Source organism: Rhynchophorus ferrugineus, unplaced genomic scaffold, assembly GCF_030347505.1.
Source record: "Rhynchophorus ferrugineus isolate W39M unplaced genomic scaffold, kcgeb_rfMv2 rfM6, whole genome shotgun sequence".
Lineage (NCBI taxonomy): Eukaryota > Metazoa > Arthropoda > Insecta > Coleoptera > Curculionidae > Rhynchophorus > Rhynchophorus ferrugineus.
Genome location: NW_027472585.1, coordinates 16,524,374 through 16,549,083, shown reverse-complemented (window position 1 = coordinate 16,549,083; position 24,710 = coordinate 16,524,374). Strand labels below are relative to the sequence as shown.

Below are 24,710 nucleotides of genomic sequence, written 5' to 3'. Positions count from 1 at the left end.
CTAGTTCTAATGTAATAAATATTTGATACATCATTCATCAATTACGACATTGACGAATTTATTATAACAATCCAAAAACAAAGGAAAATTGGAACAATCGCCAACACTGCAACCGAGACTAAATATATACAATCACAAGTTCATATCCTCCATCTGGTGCGACTCTTAAGGAGTGATATATTACAAAGTGTTAAAAATTGAATGAAACCGTGGTTGCTTAAAAATGCCAATTAAGCAATTTGAATACAAAATTGGCACGAAAAAAGAACAGCAACGCATATGGAAGTTAAAGATAAATTATTTCAGTTTAAATGGGAACCTCCACCAGGGCTTGAAACCGTTTGATTATCATTTAATGAGATCAAAGAAGGGTCAAAATAGGTGTATGAATCAACACGGATATGTTGTCAGGAAAAAATAGAAGAATGAGCATAGCTTACGCCAATTCTTCGCCATAAAATTATGTAAAATTAACTCATAGTCCTTATATTTACAAAAGTGTGCGAATTAATTTAGCAAACATTCGAATCTAAACCTGTTTGGATGATGATTTTACATAATTTTTAAAACTGGCGTCATAGCTTTGAAACATAGACATTTATTTTTTGGGCAAGCCGTGGATGTAAAAGAATGACCTACACAAACGTACCAAAATCAACGATTACGACACCGGCGTTATAAAACGACCTGTCGAAATATTTTGGTTGATTCATTCGGTTGTCGTAGGATAGTTTAGTATCGAAAGCTGCCGTCTATTGGGTAAGGTCGCGAGTGGGCATATCGACAAGTGGCGTTATTTATATTTGGCGCCCACCACAAACTTGGCGCGTTCGAATTTAATGGCGACGCACCGCGCGGGGAGCGCTCCAGAATCCCGCCGACGTTGTTCACACGTGCGTCGACTCAACGGTTATTGTCTACGTGGTAAGTGTGATTAATTCTCCACGGCGTCTGGGGAATATCCGGAACAAATTCGACGATTACCGGGAAAAATCACCGCAGAAAAACTCGGGTAAAACCTCTAATTCATCTCATAAATTATAGATGGCGTGACAAGATATTTGGTGGAAATATAGGGTATATTTGTTGGATAAGAATAAAAAGGCTTTAGAAAGAAATTTCCTACATCGTTACTCAAAGTATGATAGAAATATAGGGTATATTTGTTGGATAAAAACAAAAAAGCTTTAGAAAGAAATTTCCTACATCGGGTACTACGTCTTTACTCAAAGTTTAGCAGGAAATGAACAACTAGCCTAATGTACAGGTATTTTGTTGTAATTTGGTTAAACTTTATTCTAATCAACATATAATTTAAAGCTTAAGTTTAGACTTACTTATTAAATGGCACCTTAAAGAAATAAATATAAATCTAGCCTAGTTAAAGCCTAGCCTAGTAGTTAAATGAAATATAATTTTAATATTTTAATGTATCGATTTAGTTTTTATAGAGCCAATATTTTGAAAAAAAAAAGAATTGAACGACTAGTTTAATTTTATAAGTATTTTGAAGGTTAAGCTATATGCAATCAAGGCTTCAATCCACTCACTTACTAAAAATTGTTAGATAGGATTAAAGACTGATTTATTTATCTTTCAACGGCGTTTTGAAAACAAAAAGCAATAGCCAGCTTAATGTCAAAAATTGTTAGGTAAGTAGAGAAGCTTTAAGAATAACTTTTATATTGCCTAATACTTTAATGTCTTTAGTAGCTTATTTATCATTCAGCAGTATTTTGAAAAAGGGAATCAAATAACTACATAACTAATAAACTCATACTGTAAGTTTATGCTGGCTAAGGGATATGTTATTAACTATTAAGCTTTAAAATTTAATTTTATGCCATCGCCTAATATTTAAATATTTTGACCGATTTTTCATTGAGAAGTGTTGTGAGATTGATTGAATTTTGAATTTATTTTGGTTAAACAATAATATACAAAATAAACAAAGATATTAAAAACCAACTTAATATTAAAAATAGTTGTGTAAGTGGAAAGAATGAAATGTTATATAGCTGCCTAATATTTTAATATCTATCTTTCGATAGTGTTCTATCTTTCACAATTTTAAAGAAAACCGTTAGACAAAAGTTGAGAAACTCTAAAAAACGTCATTGCCTAATATTTTAAAGATTAACTGACTTATTTATCACTCAGCAATAGTTTTAGAAAATAAATAAATAATTTATAATAATAATAATTAATTATTTATAATAATTAATAAGGTTTTTAATTATTGCCTCAAATATCAATGTGTTTTCATTTAAGATTGCCTAATATTTTTATATATATTTGTCGCTGTTTGGTAAGTAGAGTTTATATTATAAAATGCGACTAGTCAGATAATGATACTGATCGTTTCTATCCAGGGATGATAATCGATTTTTTTACATTAGGACTAAATTATAAGATATTAATTTTCAGATAGGTAACTAGCAGATTTGTTTACGTAACTAGCTTAATAATTTACGTTACTAGAATAAATTATTTCTAAAATAGTTTCCTGGGCTATATTCTAACAACTACCTACAATTCTTATAAAGTAACAAAGCATACTAACATACTATATATAACTAAAAAAAGTGATTATACTAATGATAAGCTACAGCATAACAATATACAATAGAGATAACAAAAGGAATTTCAAAAGTATACATAGCGTGCGTGCTGGGTAGATTTCAGTTTACCTTTTCCTTCTCCGTCTCCTATAAATGGCGGCAAGCGATGGAAAAAAGAAAGCAAAAATTGTTAGTATCACGAAATCAAAAGTGGACTAAAGCTAATAGTTCTGCCCCTAACAGCGCGGAACGAAGTATGCGGCCGACAAGGTGAGAAATGGTACTTTTTAAAAACCGTTACGAAACAACATCATGCTTCTTCAAAAATTAACTTTCGTTAGATCGCCGTGAAATATTAATCCGCGTTTCTTTAACTTTATTATGTTGAAAATCAATTTTATCGTCATTCTAAACAAGAGTTACAAACTAACAGTGTGTTTATATCCTTCATATATCAAGACTTTGACTTCTTTAAGTTTGTAGCGACCTTGAGGCATGTCGAATTTTACATCGTGGAATAACGGTCTACAAAATACCCAGAAATATAATCCCAGATGTTGAGCACGGACGGGGTGCCAGCAGCGCCAACTAGAACCCGACAACGAATAGTTGGCGGCAACCCCGAGACGTTTATCTAGGATGTTATTGAAGGGTATTTCGATTCATTCAGTGCTCAAACATCGTTTGGTTTAGACATACCACTATCGACTGCCCAAGCCTCGTCTCCAGGTAACACCGCTGCCATCCGTTTTATCTAATTGTATTTTTCATATTTTTTATATAGCCAATAAATAACGGTCACATAATGTAAACACCACTATTTCATTTCGTTTTACCTCAATTCACCGAGCCACATCATTTACCCTAAAAGTTGTTTTATGCTGATAGTTATTTACCAACCAAAATGGTATATTTTGATATGTATACCTAGTCATGACATTTAAAACATGATTAAATGTTGGTTAACTTGATAAACTTGAAAATTACTTTCGCTTGAATTTTATTCTACCGTATATTAGGTTAATATCGACCGAGAACTAATTAACAAAAATTAGAATAAAAAGCTAATATCATACATCATTTTCGAGTACCCTACAATAATTTAATTAAAATCGATCTTTATTACTATAGTATTTGGTTTAACTTATAGATTATTATCAGCATAATATCACCAAAGAGAGAAGGCACAAACATATTTTGGAATAGCCTATATTTTTCTTCTACCAACTCATAGATTTCTTTATTAAAAATTAATAGCTAAATGAATTAGTCGTAATTAAGAAAAATCATTATAATAATATTTGTGATATCCTGAACCGAATCAGTAAGATAACAAGAAATTTATTTTTAACTGGATCATCAATAATCGCACATAAAGGACTGTCGAAGTAGAATTTTAAAAAAGCCTAAAATATATCCAACAGCAAATTTTCCATTTGTTGAGTTGCCTAATGTTTTAGAAGTCGATCCGCGATTGTTATAGCATTTAAAATACTAATAATAATTAGTAATATTAGCAAAGAAATAAAATAAAGAGACATTTTGAAATAATTTAATGTTGAATGAGTCTTACAATCTATAGTAGGGATGCCGAAAAAATATATCGATATATTTCGATATTAAAAAAAATTAAAGAAATTTCTTAAACATTATAAAACTGGTACTTTGTAACTTTTTTTACTCTTTGTAATTCCACAATCTGCCCTATAGGCAATATGTGGCATGTAGAAAATCACTTCATTAAACGTTCTCCTGTATAAAATATTCTTAATTAATTAGTCTTATTCTAAAGCTTATTCTAAAGTCTATATATGTCCAGTGATCAGATCAGGTGGTGTTAAACGTTTTAGTCTACGTACTTCACTATCACGTCGCATATTTAGCTGGTTAGCGAGTATGTTGGGATGCACTGATACTCACTCTCTCGAAGTATTTCACACCAACACGTTGAATTACACTCGTTATAGGTTCAAGAGGAATATCGCGTTGTATCACTTTATTTGAAATATAGTACGGAGCATCAACAACGGCACGCAATACTTTATTTTGGAACCGCTGAATGATGGATATATTAGATTTGTTAGCGGTACCCCATGGTTGGATTCCATATGAACAAATAGGCTTGAACATAGACTCATACAGCAATATGTTCTTATCTAATGATAACTTGGATTTGCGCCCGATGAGCCAATACATTTGATATAATTTAAGTCCAGTTGTTTTCGTTTAGAGAGTATGTGCTTCTTCCAGTTTAGGCGTCGATCTAAGTACAAACTAAGATATTTAACTTGCTCTGCTTGGGGGAGTTGACGATGATTGATATTCACTAGTGGACATGTTCTTCTACGCAGAGTAAACGTTATATGGGTGGATTTTGTTTCATAGACTTTAATGCGCCATGTCTTCAACCATAATTGTATTTGCTCTAGGTGGGTTTGTAGGTTTATCGATGCTGTGACTGGATCTTCATGGGATGCTAAAATGGCTGTATCGTCTGCGTATGTTGCCACAGTAGTTATTTTTGTGGTGGGCAGATCGACCGTATACAGAAGATACAGTACTGGGCCCAGTACACTACCTTGCGGAACTCCTGAATATATGGGATTTAATTCGGTATGTTTATCGCCTTGATTTACAATAAAATGTCTGTCAGTGAGATACGATTTTAGTAACTGATAGTCCGGATGAGGGAGAAGTTTCTTTAGTTTAACCTGCAAGCCCGTATGCCATACATTGTCAAAAGCCTGAGATATGTCTAGAAAAGCAGCCGAACAATATCTTTTGGCATTTAGGTCAGTGTTTATTTTGTTTACAAGTCTATGCACTTAATTTTAAGGATTTAAAAATATCGCTGTTATTGCAAAAAAATCGATATTTTTTCCCTCCGAGATAACGATATATCGATATTATTTAAAACATATATAACGATATATCGATGTTTTTCTCGCCGGCCGACACCCCTAATATATAGTGATGAAAAAAATAATTCGACTAGTGTGGGTTGCGTAGTAAACGATGTCTTTCATAACACAAGATAATAAGTTACATCAATTAATAATCATAGACAAAAAAATTAGTACAACAAAAAAAACTCAATGGCAAAATTAAATTAAAAGGCAACTAACTAGCCTAATATTTAAAAATATTTTCTTTTTATGAACGCCTTTCTTAGTTTTGTCACGCCTGCAATTCATAGTGACTAATTAATTTAAATATTCCTTTGTAATTGCTTAAACCTAGAATGGCGATCTACATATATATATTGTTTATTTTTATTTTTTCAAATTTCATAAGAATTAACTTAGATGAATATTTTCTGTGTTCATTCAACATTCACGAACACTTTAATGTCGCCGCTGTTTTTGTCATTAAAAATTTGGCAAAAGCTTTTATTACCACTAATGATTACTTGGTCGAATTAGAATTATTAGGAAGCTTTCGCAAAAAATGTGAGTTACCTTTTCATACATCTTATGTTACGTATAGCGTTTGGAACGAAAAATGCGGGCAATTGCGACCACATTGGATAAACAAAACGGCCGCAGCGTTGTTTAAAAATTTCACTTGTGCCCGGTGCTTTCGTTTTAATTGGGCAATTTTTCGTTAGTCATCGTTGGAAAGGCGCACATTGCACACCAACGTCAACAATCGGATTCCTAAACAAACTCGTTGTTTCGCAACCGGCTGCTCTATGCTGAATCACGACAAGAAAATAACCGGTATTTTCTTACAGAATAATTTCTAATATTCCTCTTTTAAAATAAACTTAAATATCTTATTATCCCTCATGGAATACTTAACATCAAATACATTTCTCGTCAAATCGCGTTAAACATTTACTAGCCTAATATTACCAAACTTTTAATTAATATCTGTTAAAATATATTATACTAAATTTAATATGAAGAAATAAATTCGTAGTATCCATCCACTATCTTCATTACTCATCAAATTATTGATAAATAGTTTACTAATTTGATTTTTATGCGTCATATTAAAATAACAACATATTAAACAGTTCGTATTAATCATTCAACATGTTTAGAATAAATAAATCAACCAGCCTACAATTTATATTTTATATATTTATTGTCCAACACTCCCAATACATTAAAATCATAATATCAACGAGAAAAAAAAAAGAGAGAAATGCGGGAATGCATATTTTCATATATATCTTGATCTCTTGACATAAAATTATTCCAAACTGATTCTAAAAATGAATTCTAAAAATGATTCATGAAATGATGATTAAAACCTATTCTAAACTTGAAAACTCCCTGATATTGAATAATTGTTAATTTATTTTATATTATAAAGTCTTCTTTTTAACAACGAGGGTTTATTTGGACTGGACCTACAGTTTAACGTGGGCTCCGAACCACGGTCCTCGGCATTAAGCCTACCGACTGGTGAGTGACCAACTTAGAAATCATCCCAGAAGACATCCGGTCTTACCCAGCCTGGATATTGAGTCAGTGGGATCATTTTCCTTATCGGATTTTACCAACTTTCCTAGGACAATCACAAACATCCTGTCGCCTTTACCACTGCGCCAACCAAGCGGGCAATAATTGTTACTACTATAAATTAAAATGTATTATAAAACAAAATAGCCTAATATTCCCAGAGAGAAAAAGCAGAACTTAATATCAAAGTTGAATTAATTTGAGTATTGCCTAATATTTTGAAGACCTGTATTTAGGTTATATAAACTTCATTGTTGAATATGTACTTTCCCAAAGATAGGTACTGCCCATCATTGAACCCATTTTTAGACTAAAATTCTACAGTTTCGGGAAACGTTTAACAAAGAGCTTTAAAAATTAAATTCCTGTTTCTGTTCTGATCATATAAAAGCGGTCTGATGGTAGATCATGCAGTTCTAGTTGATAATCGATCTTCACACTTTCAACTGCGATTATTTCGTCCATGTATTTCTAGTGGTGCAAAAAATCTCTAAATAATGTTCATTACAACTTGGAAAAAATGAAAAAGCATTTCGTTCTAATGGCATTTTGAACAATTTCAGTTTGCTTCAGTACAAGTTGGCAAGTGTTCGTCATATCAGTTACGCATTAATGCAAGATCAGGAACTGAGCATTTTGCATTTTATTTTGTAGTTTGGAAGTGTCAGATGCTATTTCATTTTTTAGAAATAAAGGTATTTTTATCTTAAAGCTAAAAAGCATGCGACATCAAATAGAGATAAAAAAAACTTGTTGCCAGAAGAGAAAATAATTTGATTCATTTGGGATTACAAAAAAAATTCTCTCTACAAAAATTTTGTTATTTAAATAGACAATAAAAAATATTTGGCGGGCCGCGTGGTGCCCGCGGGCCTTTTTTTGGACAGCTCTGTAATAGAGAACTCTTTGCTCTTGATTCCCATTATTCTATTAATTAGAACGTACCAACAAGATAGAATAAAAGTAACTAAACTAAAATTTAGCAATTAATAAATATCATATTTTCTATCAACTTCATATTGTACAGTTTTTTTACCATTAATGTAGTAGAAGGTATCTCGATTAATTTATTATTGTTAAAATAGACACTAGCCTAATATTGCTAAATAAATGTTTATGTGCTTATAGATGTAAAATATTAGCCTAATAAACGTCCTAATAACAATGTTAGATTAATTCATGTATTGCCTAATATTTTCTAAATACATTGCTCAATTTATAAGCTGTATATTTTTAGGTATCTCCATTAATTTATTGCTGCTAAAATGGACACTGGCCTAATATTGCCAGAGAAACGTTTAAATGCTTATACATGTAAAATATTAGCCTAATAAACGTCTTAATAACAATGTTAGATTAATTCACGTATTGCCTAATATTTTCCAAATACATTGCTCAATTTGTAAGCTGTATATTTTAGCTATATCTATTAATTTCTTGCTGTTATAATGGACGCTAGCCTAATATTGCTAGAGAAATGTTTATAGATGTAAAATATTAGCGCAATACACGATTTAATAACAATGTTAAATTAATTCGGGTATTGCCTAATATTTTCCAAATACATCGCTCAACATGTAAGGTGCATATTCTAGGTATCTCCATGAATGTATTGCTGTTAAAATAGACGGTAGCCTAATATTGCTAGAGAAACGTTTGAATGCTTATAGATGTAAAATATTAGCACAATAAACGGCTATAATAACAATGTTAAATTAATTCTAATATTGCCTAATATTTTCCAAATACATCGCTCAATTTGTAAGCGGTATATTTTAGGTATTTCCATTAATTTATTGCTGTTAAAATGGACGCTGGCATAATAACAACATTAAATTAATTCGAGTATTGCCTAATATTTTCCAAATACATTGCTCAATTTGTAAGCTGTATATTTTTTACAAATACATAGTAGTGCTTAATAACAAATTAACCAATTAGTTACCAAAAAAAACATAAATTTTGAAACAAAATGTTAGCCTAATATGTAACGAGATTAAACAAACAATTTTTAGGCACTCCATTCATATTGATCGAAAAAATTATTACGATATTAACATGTGTTCGATATTAGAGATACCGAAAAAACCGCTTAGTCACAAAGCAGTCGATCCAGCGCGTTAATTAAACAGGAAAAATCGAACATATCTTTGGCGAAACATCGTGAACTAGCGGGGCAGGATTAACAAATCCAACGACCGGCCGTCCAATCAATACACCGAGATGCGAACCGACAAAACAAAATCGTTTAGGCCGAGCGAGCTTAATTCCGAAAATTTCACCGAAGATAAACAAACAATAAGAGAACCAGACGAGACGAGGAGTTTCGAAAATAGCCGCCTTTCCGTGCAAATAGCTGCTGCGTAAATATATTTTGGAGAATTAAATAATGTTTGGCACAAATCTGACCCGAATATGAATCAGTCGACGCGCTGCTAATATACACCGTCATACGGTTGTGTAAATGCGCTTTTGATGATGGATACGACCACGAATTAGTGCGTTTATAGCAACATTAAAACAAAAATCCGCTTTAAAAAATCTAATTACCATAAAACAACATCATAACCCGATCTGTTATTAACTTATCAAACCAGTCGGGATACAAACGAATTCGTTATCAGTTAAAATGTTTTCATTTTAGAAATTACGTTATACTTCGGAAATGCCAGCACACGACAGATTATGTTTGTTGTTACATTGTTTTTATTTGAACAAAATATATGTTTCTACAAATTAAAAAATATATCTAAAATCGTTTGACACAGTAACAGTAAAACTTATTTTAAAAAAAACTAGCCTAATATTAAAGGAAATGTTAGAATTTAAGAAAAAAGATTAGGCTATATTGCAGTTTTTACCTGTTAATTAAGAGAATTTTATTAAAAATTGATACAAATATGGGCATATTATTTTATATATTAAAAATTTATGGCCTATAATCATACAAAACCACAGTTTGTTTAGTTAGCAATATATTACCAGCCGAAGATGATCATAAAGGAACTACATTTGCCGAGAGGGTAATACTCTACGCTCCCAAATCTTTCACAAAGGAAAACAACATCATTCGTGACAAACAATTCGGCTTTCGCGCTCAGCACTCATCCGTCCATCAGGCCACCCGCCTGGCCGCACACCTTCGTCACGCTCTTGACCAACGTAAAAAGCTTTGAGAAGTCCTTCTGGGACCAACCAAAGCTTTTGACAAGGTCTGCAGCGATGGTTTGGTCGCAAAATGCGTGCGGTTAGGTCTACCAGAAGGCCTAACCGCCCTCATCAAGTCCTATCGGACAGATCTTTCCAGGTCAATATCAGGAAAACACTCTCCAGTCGAAAACAAATCGACGCTGGCGTACCTCAAGGTTCCCCACTGGCTGCAGCCTTATTTCATTTCTTTATTTCAGATATACCGAGAAAAGAGCACATTGACGTCGCGTTTTACGCTGACGACACTGCTTTCTTCGCGGCCTCCAGGTTCGAAGTTACAATTAAAGAACGTTTACAGAAGCAGCTCGATCATGCGGTCAAGTGGTTCAAATTCTGGAGGTTGTACTGCTCGTCTTGCAACTTAAGATGGACACCGTAACAATTCAATGGCTGGATAACGTCACGTATCTAGGTTTCCATTTCGGCCGACAGTTCGGTTGGCATTCCCAAATCCAAAAAGGTTCTCTAGCAGACTTCCCATCTCCATTAAATGCTTATTTTACAAGATGTTAATTCTGTGCGTACTCCTCTATGGATCTAATATCTACCTGAAGTTTATTAAACCCAACCAGGTGAAACGGCTTCAAGTTTTCCAAAATAAGCTCCTCACAAGAATCTTAAATGCTCCATGGTTTGTCAGAAATAATCAAATTCATAGGGAAACTGATACTCCAGAAATCAAGCACTTCATATCTCAATCTTTCCACAAACAACAACTCAACTCTAGTTCTTCTGAAAACGCTTCGCTGTTCGGCATGTTGGGAGCTTAGCACCGCGTCACCGCTAACCCCGTCTTTTCCAGGATAAAACGACCTCATCCGCCGCTACAGTCTTTTTTGCCCCCATACGACAGAATGTAGTCGTGTGTTAACTCAAGTTCGTGAATCAATAATTAGTTTCATTGTTCATCTGTTTGTTCGCCGGGTTCTCGTACTCCATAACAGCTGCCCGGTTAGCGGGTGCCATATCCCCATATTTAATGCGGTAGCAGTAGCGATCCACAGGAGACAACTATGAGGTGGTTTCGGTTTAGTGTATTGGTAAGTCCAGAGGCAGTCCCACATAACCCGGCCTAACTTCATTCGAGGACAAGTCTCTGCGACCAGGTATACGTCATGCATTCCACCGCCTGGTTTTAGGCCAGAACAAAAAAAAACTACACATAAACTGTAAATATCTGCTAATTTAATATATCAATGGGCAAAATGATAAAAAATAAATTAAATAAATGTGATCCATTTAATCATTTATTCCAACTGGTGTGTAATTACAGCAAAGGTATTTGAAATTATGGCTGTCAAGTCTGGATTGGTATGAGTGGAGTATTCTTGATGCTCTTTGGTACTTCAAAAGAAGTGGTCTTCATTGAGGTCTCAAATGAATTCAAATCTATCCTATCTGCCAAAACAACAATCTGATAAGAATTAAACCTTTTGAGTTCCAAAATGGCTTAGCATTGTGATATTTATTTTATGGGGACAAAACCTATCTTAGCGAGGAAAAATATTAAGCTAAATGTTTAATGTTTAATTACGTTTTACATATACGTTTTCTACATAGAAAGACAAACAGAATTGTTATGTCCAATGTAAATGTGTTATCAATGGTATTTTTTAATATCAGCAATAAATGAATGACATTTGATACTTTCGAAACGTACACGATGAAAACGACTGTTCTTTAAAAACAGTTTCCGCCTAATCTAACTTTTAAAACATTCAGTCAATAAAAAAAACTCAAGGTTGCCAATCAATAACATTAACCATATATAATTTGCATCGACGTATCATACTCACAAAACTTTTAGAAAGTTTATATATTAATATCGCAGATGCAATGCCTTTACTTGTAAAACGACCTTGACCATATTTCTAAGAAATGCATCAAAATTGCATTCTGTAATCTTATCTCGTATTATAAATAAACTACCTTTAAGGAATATTTGATGACTTTACATTTGACGTTAATAATCAAAACAGACGTTAATCATGTATATGCCATCCCTACCCAATAATAATCATAAACATAAACAAACATTATCTCATTCGTTACTACACAATCACTTTCATCTTTATTTGCGTCTTGAATCATCACAAACGAGTCGAAAAAAAAACACGTGTATCATATCCTGATGGTATTACATCAGCTGTATTGACTTAATGATTTTCGCTTTTTAGATCAAGTCGGGAATTATAATTAGAACACGATCAAATTGTTTTTTTATTATTGTTTTTATTCATTTTATTCAATTAATATGCACGTGAAAAACCCATTAAATATTTCTGTTTTTCTTTAATTGTGATTTTTTGTTTACAAAATGTGAGGCTATTTGTTTTGTATATATTGCAAAATAGGTTTGTAACGAAAAAATGTAGCCATCTTTGTCTAATATTTTCTTCGTTGTCTAATATTTCTAATGTTGTTGAAAGTAATTTATAAGTAATTTAAGTAATTTACAAATACAGATTTGTTAGGTTCTGTTTTTTGAAAAAATAAAGTAATGACTTTCATTCGAGCTACTTTAAATGATATAGAGCAAATTGCCTAATATTTTTAGCGCACAGTCTTATACCGACAATATGTAAAAGTAAATTTTGGCAAAAATAGTTACCATCCCATATTTTAAAGAATAATTAGATTGCCTGATATGTTATTTTGCTCTACTATTTTAATTAGGGCTTAAAATATGGGTTAACGTCAACAAAAGGCCTCGTTGAAACTTTAAATAATGTTATAGGAAAGAATTCTTACAGAATGAAAGGTATCGCCTAACAATTTTAAGAAATAAAAATAATTTTAAGCGAAATAAATTATTATCTAGTACCTTAAACGAAAAACAGAAACATATAGCCTACATTTCTTTTCAGAGTCTCATAATGATAATATGAAAATGTAAATTTTAATTAGAGATAATTACTATCACATATAATAACATATAGCCTAACACGTTATTTCGCTTTAGTATATCAATTAGGGTCTAAAAAAGATGGTTTAACATTAATGAAAGGCTTCGTTAAAACCTTAAATAACATCATAGGAAAGAACTTTTTCGGAATAAAAGCAACAATCTCAAGAGAGTATAATTATTTTAGACAAAATAGAATATTATCTAGCATTTTAAACGAAAAACAGAAACATGTTGCCTAATTTTTTTGTCCAGAGCTTCATATTTGAAAAAAGCGAATTTTAGCCAGAAATAATCACCATCGCATATTTTGAAGAACAATAAAATGCTGCTTAATATGTTATTTCGCTCTAGTATTTTAATTAGGATATAAAAATATGGTTTAACATGAATAAAGCGCGTCATTGGGACTTTAGCCTGACAATTTTAAAACAGAAAAATCATTTCATTCATCATTCATTTCAAAATAAAATCAATTACCGTATTGTATTTTAAACGAAAAATAGACACATATTGCCTAATATTTTTAATAACATTTCACATTTCATTTTAGTATGCTATTCGCTTTGATCTAACAGGTCAATTGAAAAGTCCCCTTAGTAAACCATACTAAAACATATTTTTTTAGCAAAATTATTTTTTTTATACAATATAATTCCCTTCAAGAGTTATACACTAATTATAGCGACCCTCCAACTTTGCGATACCATTTTTGTAGTACGATTATTTTGTTTAAAAATAGGCCTGTTTCGGCGATTCCCTCTTCATTCGACGGAACATTTCTTCCCAGCGAGCATTGCATCTGAGAACAGGAAATAGTCGCTGGGGGCCAAATATGGAGAATACGGTGGATGAGGAAGCAATTCGAAGCCCAATTCATGCATTTTTGCCATCGTTTTCACTGACTTATGACACCGTGCATTATCTTGGTGAAGCAACACTTTTGAAGCGGCCGTTTTCCGGCGATTTCGTCCTTCAAAAGAGCTCAATAACGCTATGTAATTGTCGCTGTTCCTTCCTTTTTCAAGGTAGTCAATGAAAATTATTCCATGCGCATCCCAAAATACAGACGCCATAACCTTGCCAGCCGACTGTGCGTTTTCCCACGCTTTGGAACGGGTTCATTGTGTGCAGTTCACTCGGATGACTGTCGGAGTGAAATGATGAAGCCATGTTTCATCCATTGTCACATATCGACGCAAAAACTCGGATTTATTACGCTTGATCATCTTCAAACACTGCTCCTAATCATCAAATCGACGTTGTGTTTGGTCAAAAGTGAGCTCGCGCGGTACCCACTTTGCACAGAGCTTTCTGTATTATACCCAAATATTCGTGATGATGTACACGTTCAATTGATATCTTTAGAGTGCCTGCTATATCATTCAATTTCAATTTACGGTAATTCAAAATAATTTAGTGAATTTTTTTAATGTTTTCGTCGGTAACAACCTCTATTGTGCATCCACTGCGTTCATCGTCTTCGGTGCTCATTTCCCCACGTCTAAACTTAGCATACCAATCCTTGATGGTTGACTTTCCTGGGGCAGTGTCCGGAAATTCGGCATCAAACCAAGTTTTTGCTTCAACTATATATTTTCCTTTCAAAAAGCAATATTTTATCAACACGCGAAATTCCCTTTTATCCATTTTTTCACAATAACAAAAGTTGCTCCACTCAAAATGCTATAATTCACAAACTAATGATCCGACAGCTGTCAAATTTATACACGCATCTTTTGAGGGTTAGAGCTAACCAAAAAACATATGGATTTAATTCTAGTAGCGCCATCTATGTGTCAGACAGGAGACTTTTCAATTAACCTGTTAATATCATAAAAGTAGTACAGTATTGTATATAGCTTAATGTTACTTTAATCTCGGTGCATTGTATTCGGCAAAAATCATAACTAATTAGCTGATCGCATCAACCCATTTCTCGGGTAATTCATAATGATGAAAGCTTCCGAGTGCTTCCCATACGCCAGACTGCAGGACCGTTTGCGGTTCTCGTGTTCGTACGTCACTATGGTAACCCTGCATAACTCTCCTCCAACCGAAAGCGACTAGCGAACTCTGGAACAGGCCAGGATTTATGAGAGCGGAATCGCGACCGCGTCGGCATCGCCGCCAGGATCGTGTGTTGTTGTCTGGCAGTAGTATTAATCTTTATTGAATTTAGCAAACATGCACAGTATGATCTGGTATAAATGACCTGAAGTATATAAGTTTTGCTCTGTTTTTTCTCTGTAGCGCTGTATTTATTCAAATACCAGCAATTCTGTTCGAAGCAGAGCAACTTAACAATCGAACGATGCCACTTTATGATTTTTAAATAGACCAAATAAGACGGAGTTTCTCAAAGGGTATCAGATCTTTATTATTATTAAAAGATGCTTATGTAAAATCATGCTTATCGAAAATAATAGCTTCTGAGTGGGACAAAGTGTTTAAGGATGGCTTATGAATGTATAAAGACAACAGAAATCCAGAACATTTAAAGAATAACACAAAACCATCACTAGTAAAGACTAGTAAGAGCCATAGATCTAGGAAGGTGTACAAGTGTACGAATCAGCAGCACCAAACCAGCCAGAAAAGACAGGGAACCAATAAATCATTAAAAAATGATCATCACAGACCCCTTTTAATTTTCTTATATTCAAAATCTTGTTTAAGAAACTCCTTCGGATTTGTGGGGTAACAAAATAAAAGCATAAAACGACAATAGCAATAAATGACATCAATAAGCCACCGTATTCACCAGATAAGATCCCGTGTGACATCTTGTTGCTTAAATTAAAATGACAATTCTGACTGGATTGAAACAATAAAAGACAATTTTTGATAAGGACTAAAGGTTATCCCTGAAAATGTTAAAACGATCAAAAGTATCGCTGGTATTTGGATATTCGTATTAACATTAATATAGTTTTAAGGGTGATTTATAAATTTAAAAAAATCAACTTATCCATGCTTATTATTTTTCAGTTCAAATAATTTTATAAAGAAAATATCTGGGGACAATTATTTCAAGCACTTATTATTGGATGCAACGAAATTGATTTGTTGCATTACCAAAAGAAAATCTGTCCAAAAAACAGCATAGCAGCACGAAAAAAATAAAAATGGAAATAAAAAAAAAGAAGAGAACTTAGAGAAATTATTAAAATGAAAAGTGAACTGAAAACTACGAAATATACAGAATAAGAGAGCAAATAATATGAATGTTACATGAGGCAAAAAGAAAACATGATACAGTTTGGGAAAAAAATAGAGACGAATAGGAAAAAGAGATATAATAACTAAAGATGAAAAAGTAATGGAGAGATAAGAGCAACGAAAGCAACAAAAATATACCGACCAACAAGAAAAGAAAATTAGATCACAAAGCAGATAAAAATTGAAGAATTATAGAGTGTACCCAAAAAACTGAAGAACGGAAATACATCGGGACAAGATAACACAGGAAATGTTGAAAAAAAATTAATCGACTACTGAAAAAAATTACTGAATTATTAGTGGAAATGTACAATATAGTATGAAAAGAGAAATTAATACCACAAAACTGGCAAATAACACTTCTTGTTCCAATGTATGGAAGGATTATTCTACAGCGCATGGAAAATATAAGAGAGGTAAAAAGAATACGGAATGCAAGAACGGAGAGGAGAAAACTCACAGATGAACATATCAGAGAAATATACTGAGAAGACTGAGCAGAAACAAAAAAATTAATAGAACATGGACATGGAGCAAGAGAGTATAGACAATAAATATGCCGCACCTACGTGGTGTAAAATGTAAAAAAAATATAAATCAAACTGACCAACGAATATTCCATCGAAATTTAGAAAAATAATAAATTGCAAGATGCTTCTTTAGCAGGATTCCATAGACACCAAACCAAATACGAAAGTTCGTTATCATATAAAAGAACCCCACCCTATTGCCTTTGAAATAACAACTATTTTTACCGTATAATTAATTGAAAACGCCTATAAATAGTTATTTTTAGCCATCGGACGAGAAAAAGTCCATTCCCAGTTCGCTGTCGCTCGGCCTAGCCTCTTCTGAGAAAAGGAAGCTCCTTCTCTATATAAATATGGGAAACGTTATCGCTGTTCTAATTATCCGAGGTAAAAATGGAACCGTGTCAGAGGTCGGAAAACTGCCTTTGTGTCGCGGAAATTACTTTTATCGATTGGGTGTCGGCCTAGGTGTGACCACAATCGAAACTGGCTAGAGCCGAACCTTTTTTCTCCCTCTCCGCTTTTCTTCCTCGCCGTTACAATCCACCAGTACAACCGTTAGAAATGCCTATTGTAGTTGTTCTCCTCCATATCAGTGACTGTACAGTGTGAAACACACACATACAGATATAATGTACAAAACGTACAATAATTGATAGAAAAATTAAGTTAAACATTAATACTATATAGTTAAATATCCTTCATCTTAATTAAGCTTGAAACAATTTTATTTAAAATTAAAATTTTCTAAATCAGAAAGCCAATTAACATATTTTAGGAATTATAATCTGATCAAGAACCGCTTAAAACTAATCTTAAATAAATTTAACAAGTTGTCTTGACCAGGAATAAGCATAGCCTAATATTTGAACGGAAAAAAATAGAAATACCATAATTTCAAAACCAGAAAGCCAATTAACATATTTTAGGAATTATAACGTGGTCAAAAATGGCTTAAAACTAATCTTAAATGAATATAACAAGTTGTCTTAACCAGGAATAAGTATATCCTAACATTTCAACAAAAAAAAATAGAATTACCAGAATCTCAAAATCAAAAAGCCAATTAACATATTTTAGGAATTACAATCTGATCAAGAACCACTTAAAACTAATCTTAAATAAATTTAACAAGTTGTCTTGACCAGGAATAAGCATAGCCTAATATTTGAACGGAAAAAAAATAGAAATACCATAATCTCAAAACCAGAAAACCAACTATTATCTGTTAGCAATTATAATGTGGTCAAAAATAGCTTAAAACTAATCTTAAATGAATATAACAATTTGTCTTAACCAGGAATAAGTATATCCTAACATTTCAACGAAAAAAAAATAGAAATACCAAAATCTCAAAATCAGAAAGCAAATTAATATATTTTAGGAATTATAATGTGATCAAGAACCGCTTAAAACTAATCTTAAATAAATGTAACAAGTTGTCTTGACCAGGAATAAGCATAGCCTAATATTTGAACGAAAAAAAAACAGAAATAGCACAATCTCAAAATCAGAAAACCAATTAACATCTGTTAGCAATTATAATCTGGTTGAAAACGGCTTTAAAATAATCTAGAATCAACATAACAAATTTTCTTGACCCGGAATAAGTATAGCTTAATATTTGAACGAAAACAAACGGAAACATCACAAGATCAAATTTAAGAAAGCAATTAGCATCTGATAGCAATTATAATGTAGTCGAGAACGGCTTAAAAATAATCTTAAATCGGTCTAACCAAAACAGAGCCTCTTCATTAAAACTCGGCTTCCCGATCCGGCTTTGGCTTGGTTCAAATCCGCGATGATCTCCCTCGCGACAACGACAATCTGTACCTTTTTTATGGCGCACTACAAAAGCTCTAAATTCTGGAAAACTGTCAGCCTAAGGGAAAATTGAAAAGCCGCCCTCGAGGGGGCCCGGAACGGTGGGGACCATAATTATCCCAGTTGGCAGTGCAATTGAAAGTCTGCGTCTTGAGAGCGACAAAGAGAAGAAATATTTAGAGGGCCTTCCGGCTATTTATTTGTTTCTTTTGTTTTTTTTTCGTGCAGTCTAATTAATGACGATATTTAATTAAAAAATATAAATAATATACCCCAACATTTTAAATAAGAAGAATACAGTTAGTGGATAAGTGCGTTGGCAAAGCTGATATAAACTGATCTGAGCTCCCTTGAATTTTATTTTTTGTTACCACAGTCTTTTATTTTATCGCTAATAAAACAGACAGGTCTGCAACAAAATAGCAGTTTAAGTACTTCATAATCTGATCGTAATCTGATTTCTATGTATTTTGGTGTGAAATAATATTAAAGCAGTTAATAATAATATAAAAAAATGCGTGTACCAAAAAAAACCTACAAGAACTTATAATTGATTCCTCACAAATTATAATATGAAGACTATAGTTGGTAGGTGTGTTATGATAAGTAAACAACATAGTCTAATATTTTTAGAAAATCTTATATACACCATTGTTTTAACATACAGGCTAACATTATGAAATGCAAAAAAATCTAGCCTAATATTTTGTAAGATAAAAAATAAATCAATCTTAACAATTTTAACCAAAAAATCAGATAAATTTAACAAGTCATTTTGTCCTAATTTATTGCATTATTTGCTAGTAACAACTTTTATACCACCAATAAAAAGTATATAATCCTATATATATCACACTTAAGTTAACGTAAAAGTAAATACAAATCCCTTTACATTGCAAACATTCGGGGAATACCCTACATATCAGAGACCTACCGACTTATGAAAAAAATCATGCCATCGCAATTTAGAACAAACCTATTGAAACCGTATTATCGATAGCGTAGTAAATATTAGTAAGATTTCCACTTATTTAATTTCGAAGCAATTAAACAATTTCCTCGGTCAATAATTATCCAGGCCGTCAGAAATACCAACCGAGAAACCTTTGAAATCTAGCTCAGGCAGGTTAAGAACCTTTAATAGATAATCGCTCTACGAGAGTTCAGTAGCAGCACGTTGAAAACCGGAAATATATTATCGTAAAGTGTGGATGAATTATAGTTGCCCGATTTGTTATGTTTCGTAAAAAATAACTTAATATAGCCTAATAAATATGGTAATAAAAGTCACACTTTAAAATGTTTTTACTCCAAAGCAAATTGACTAATACCAGGACTTCGAAAAGTAATCCACCTTTTAACGTGTAAATATAGAACATCGTAACTTTCTTCAAAATAAGTTTCATTCGTGAAAGAACAATGTTGTAACCACGTGAACACAACAGCGTTCTCTGAGTATTATCATTTGAGCACAACAGCGCCACCTTGTACGTGTAAATATAGAACATCTCTATTCGTGAAAGAACAATGTTATTATCATTTGAGCACAACAGCGCTCTCTATGAGTATTAACGGATAGCAAAATGTTTATAAGAGAGGTACGATATCAAGTACAGTCCACCAAGCTGTTAATTTAAGTTAATTTTCAGAAACAAAGAGGATTCAACCCACAATTCCAACTTTAGTTTACTACCCTTCCTGTCTCAAAGATCTATCCGTTAATTCTGCTACCCTTTCCTTCACTGTTTCTATTAACGATCTGGTGTTTTATCAATAAAAAACATGTTTTAACAATAAATAACATCATTCATGTAGCATACTATTTCTTAATACCCTTTTCAAGCATTCACTCAACATAACACCCAAAAATAATAATTACTTACATGTTTTCTGATCATTTTTTCACTTTAAGAAGGAATTTATTGACAAAAATTGTTCTATCCAAACTATAGTGCATCGATCAAAACAAGTGGTAATTAGAAAAGAAATGTTTGGTGAGTAGGCTGGATAGGACCCATTCAAATTGCAACAGTGTATCTTTAACAGGTATTGCTTTTTTACAACAATACGTAGATCGTAATTTTATTTGGTTTTAGCTTGTTAATACACTTTACCTTACTGTTCTCATCATAAGCACAGCAAAACTTTATGAATATACTATTTAAATATCAGTGTGGACACCTCTGTTGGGCTTACCCGTTACTCCTCTCTTGTCGTAGTAGTTCGATTTTTACAATACGAGACAAGAAGTCTTTTTCCGAAAGGAAATTTTCCTCCCTTTTGATCTTTACAAACGGATGTAAACTTCTGGAAACAATTACTTCATCAACTACCAAGCCATCTAAAAGCTCTTTGAGAGTTTGAACTGCTTAGTCTTCATCTAATAAGTCCTGCAATTCATTGTCCTCAATTTTTTTAAAATTCTCCAGCCTTTTCTTTATATTGACATCAAAATCATTCTATTTTAAGTCATTGAAACTAAACAGATAATTGGAATACGACTAATCAGCATTACAATAAGTTTCTAGAACTTCATTCATCATTAACGTCTTTATAAACTGAATAACACAATAATACAAAATGTAAAACTGTGATTTTAAGCAAAGAAATGTCTAAATTATATAGTTTAAGAGTTAGTTTAGGTTGGCACCGTTGATCAAAATACATGCAAACACTTCTTAAATTAAGCAATATATGTCGACTAATATAATTTAATATTTTTGCAATTAATGAAATGGAATGGATAGTAAAAATTCAATACAAACAGTGGACCGAAGTAATAAAAAACGAACAGAAGAAAATCTAAAAATGAAAATATACTTCACAATCAGTTAGCAACGGCGCACAATGGAAAAGGGAGTATACCTCCCTCCACGTACCCCCCGAACCAACCACGCTGGTCTCCCCCCATCAACAGACACAGACAGGGGTGGATTGAGAGTAGGGAGCTTTTGTTCCGAGAGGCTGTGCACCGTTGGAAGAAAATTGATTCGTCTGGCAGCATCGGCCGTTGGGGCTGTTTTCGGTTTCGCTTTTCTCGCAAACACCCGGAAAAATCTAATTGGGACGGCGCTCTATCGGATTATCTATTTCTGTTACGGCCATCCGTGATTGTCCCAGACGCTCGGCTATTTTTGGACCCAGTAATGACTTCATTACGACAGATTTATTACCGTCAATGGCATCCAGAGAAGTCGTATAAAACACCGAACTTATGGTGGGAAACGGCATTGCATTCACCAAGAAATAGATCGCGTCAATCAGTAACCAAACGCTGATCAACAAGATAAATATTCCGCTCAGTTTCTGGTCTTCAATTACATTATAATTAATGATTTTTCTTTGGAATTAAAAGAAATGTAAGTGAATAGAATGAAAAATTACATAGCCAAAGAAAAACAGCTAGCCTAATCCCTTCTCCCTTGCAGATGGGTTTTTTGTCTTTGATATATTTAACGTTCACGTTCAAGTTATCATCAATCTTGTGTCCCGACTTTTTTTTTTAATCAACATTATTTAAAGAATGTTGAAGTAAGTAGAACTACAGTCAATATTTTATAATGGTTGTATGTTGTACTCAATAATAGTTTTATTTAGAAATTCCATTAAAATTTATTAGTTTATATTGAAAGCCGGTAATTCATACTTAACAAAAATTTATTGCTTAATCAACTATGAAAAAATTTTTAAGTTTTCTGTTAATGTTAAGGCTAGTCTGTTCTTGTTTTTTTTTAAATATAAATCATTGTGGTAACATCACTTATATTGTGGTAACAATAATTTACATATCGTTTTATACATATTTTATAATATAATTTCTTAAAAGTTAGAAATAAAAAAAATAACGGTTCAATAGATTGAAATATTTACGAAATATTACTTTGTAATCGTAAGTTTTATTCTACAAATAGATCTATTAGGCCACTTGTTGTAATTAAAATATTGGGGTAATTAACTTTATTAACAATTGATCTAATTAACTCTTGACATACAATTATTAACTGATGATTTTTAAGCCACTACTCGGTTTAAGATCAATTTATTAGTGTGTTCTTCCAGTGTTCACGTATAACAACTCTGACATTGCCTTTCACGCCAATGAGAAAAATGTGGAAAATGGAAAAATTATAATTGAAAGACTACACTGCTAATCAGGAATGAAAAGGAAAATTGAATTATTACGGATATGAAATGAGGATAGGAAATGGCCAAAGAGTGAAGACCACACAACATCTGATCAATAAAGCCACCATTGCTGGCTGGTTAGTTATCATTATCATCATGACATGTCCAGTGACAAACATGTCCAAACCAAACCCCATGTTATCTCCATCTTTGTAACTCATGTTATCTGTGCATTGATCTATAATGATAATGATATATAATAGAATTCAACACTCACTTGAGTACTAATGTTTCGATAAAAACAGGAGTTCTAAAAAGCTAATAATCATGGAAGGGCTGCGATATGCGATTCGGTTGCAAAACCCTTTATAACGGAGCTAACGCTAAGCTGCGAAAGAAGTGGTGTAACGATCATAAAACCTGGACACTTGATTATTGGAAGTATGTGGTACAGTCCCATGAATCATCATTGCATTGTTTCCTACAAACGAGCGGATTTATGTATGAAACCTACTATCCGGACTACCTACAGCCAGGCGCGAGGGAGGTTCCCTTATGATTTATGAGGAACTACCGTAGTATTCAGCTGGTTTTCTCATTCACATCCTGAGCGATGAAGTTCTTATTATGATTAACATATTGCTGCCAAATACTGTCACCGTCCAAGATGACAATAAGCCTATATAAATAGACAAAGTTCAATTTTGGTTTAAAAAGTATCAGAATATCATCAAATATAGTTCGTAGTCAGCACAATCAGTATCAGACACTGACGAAACTATTCTGCGAAGAATTGAAGCTGTTTTAAAAACAAATGGTGTCTCAACACCTTATTAATATATGGTGCTACCATTTTGATTGCGCTCCATCTTGGTTATGTAATGTTTAGTTCAGTTTCGATTTAACCATTGTGTTGTCTAGACGTACAAATTATTATTATGGATAAATATACGCCACAAGAACGCATATATCACATATTACACGTATTATCGTCATCATGAAACACGAATATATATATATATATATATATATATATATATATATATATATACATACATATATATGGATTAGAAAACGAGTGGAATTATTAAAATGGCAAACCGTTAAAGGTCATTTCCAACGCCCAACGTTCGCGTCCAATCGATTCGAAGATTACGGTTCTTTTTATAGGCTTGAACCGATGAAAAAGTGCATAAACAACGAATTACCCAGGCGAAAAGGTTCATTAATAAAACTCACAACTGTACATCGATAACCGACCATGTAGAACGCCGCTATACTTTCGCAACCCGAGCGAAAAACGTTATAATTAGATTAAATGGCAGTTAATTAATTTCATTATTCGCTAGTTGTCCTTTCAATGGGGGACATTTGGTTTCAAAAATAACTGTTGATAATTCCTATAGCATGGAAAGCGATATACAGTGTAAGATAAGAATATATATAGAGGAATAAAAAGACTCAAAATATAGCCTCGTGATAATAGACTTCTTGGAAAGTTATAGCCTAGTATTTTCGAAAATAAAATCATCTATATTATTTTCATAAAGTGTGTTTTTTTCAAACATAACACTTTACAACCAAAGATACAGTCCAATTCCTTAAATAAAAGCTTAGAATAATATTTTGGAACTAAATTTACGTTGGTTTCATCAAAAGGCAGTATATATATTTTGGTTCCTGTGACATAGAAAGTGATATTCGATTATAGCAAACAGTACATTTAAACAAACATAATGTTCATTTGAAAAAAACAGCTGAATAATTTGAAAAACACATGTTTACATTTGAGAAACAGAAAGGGTCCGAAAATATAACCTAATTTAATCAAAGTGAACCGTGATGTTTTGAAAGTACAAAA

At 32.7% G+C, this 24,710-nt stretch overlaps 1 protein-coding gene and 1 long non-coding RNA gene across 12 annotated transcripts in view; one reads left to right on the top strand and one right to left on the bottom strand.

Moving 5' to 3' along the window:
• Window positions 1–24,710, bottom strand: part of LOC143198196 (uncharacterized) — an 80,128-nt gene that overhangs the window by 19,284 nt on the left and 36,134 nt on the right. The window lies entirely within an intron of this gene.
• LOC143198203 (uncharacterized) lies at window positions 2,679–3,277 on the top strand. The gene is made up of 2 exons (XR_013006180.1): window positions 2,679–2,831; window positions 3,045–3,277. It is a non-coding gene; the product is annotated as an uncharacterized LOC143198203 (long non-coding RNA).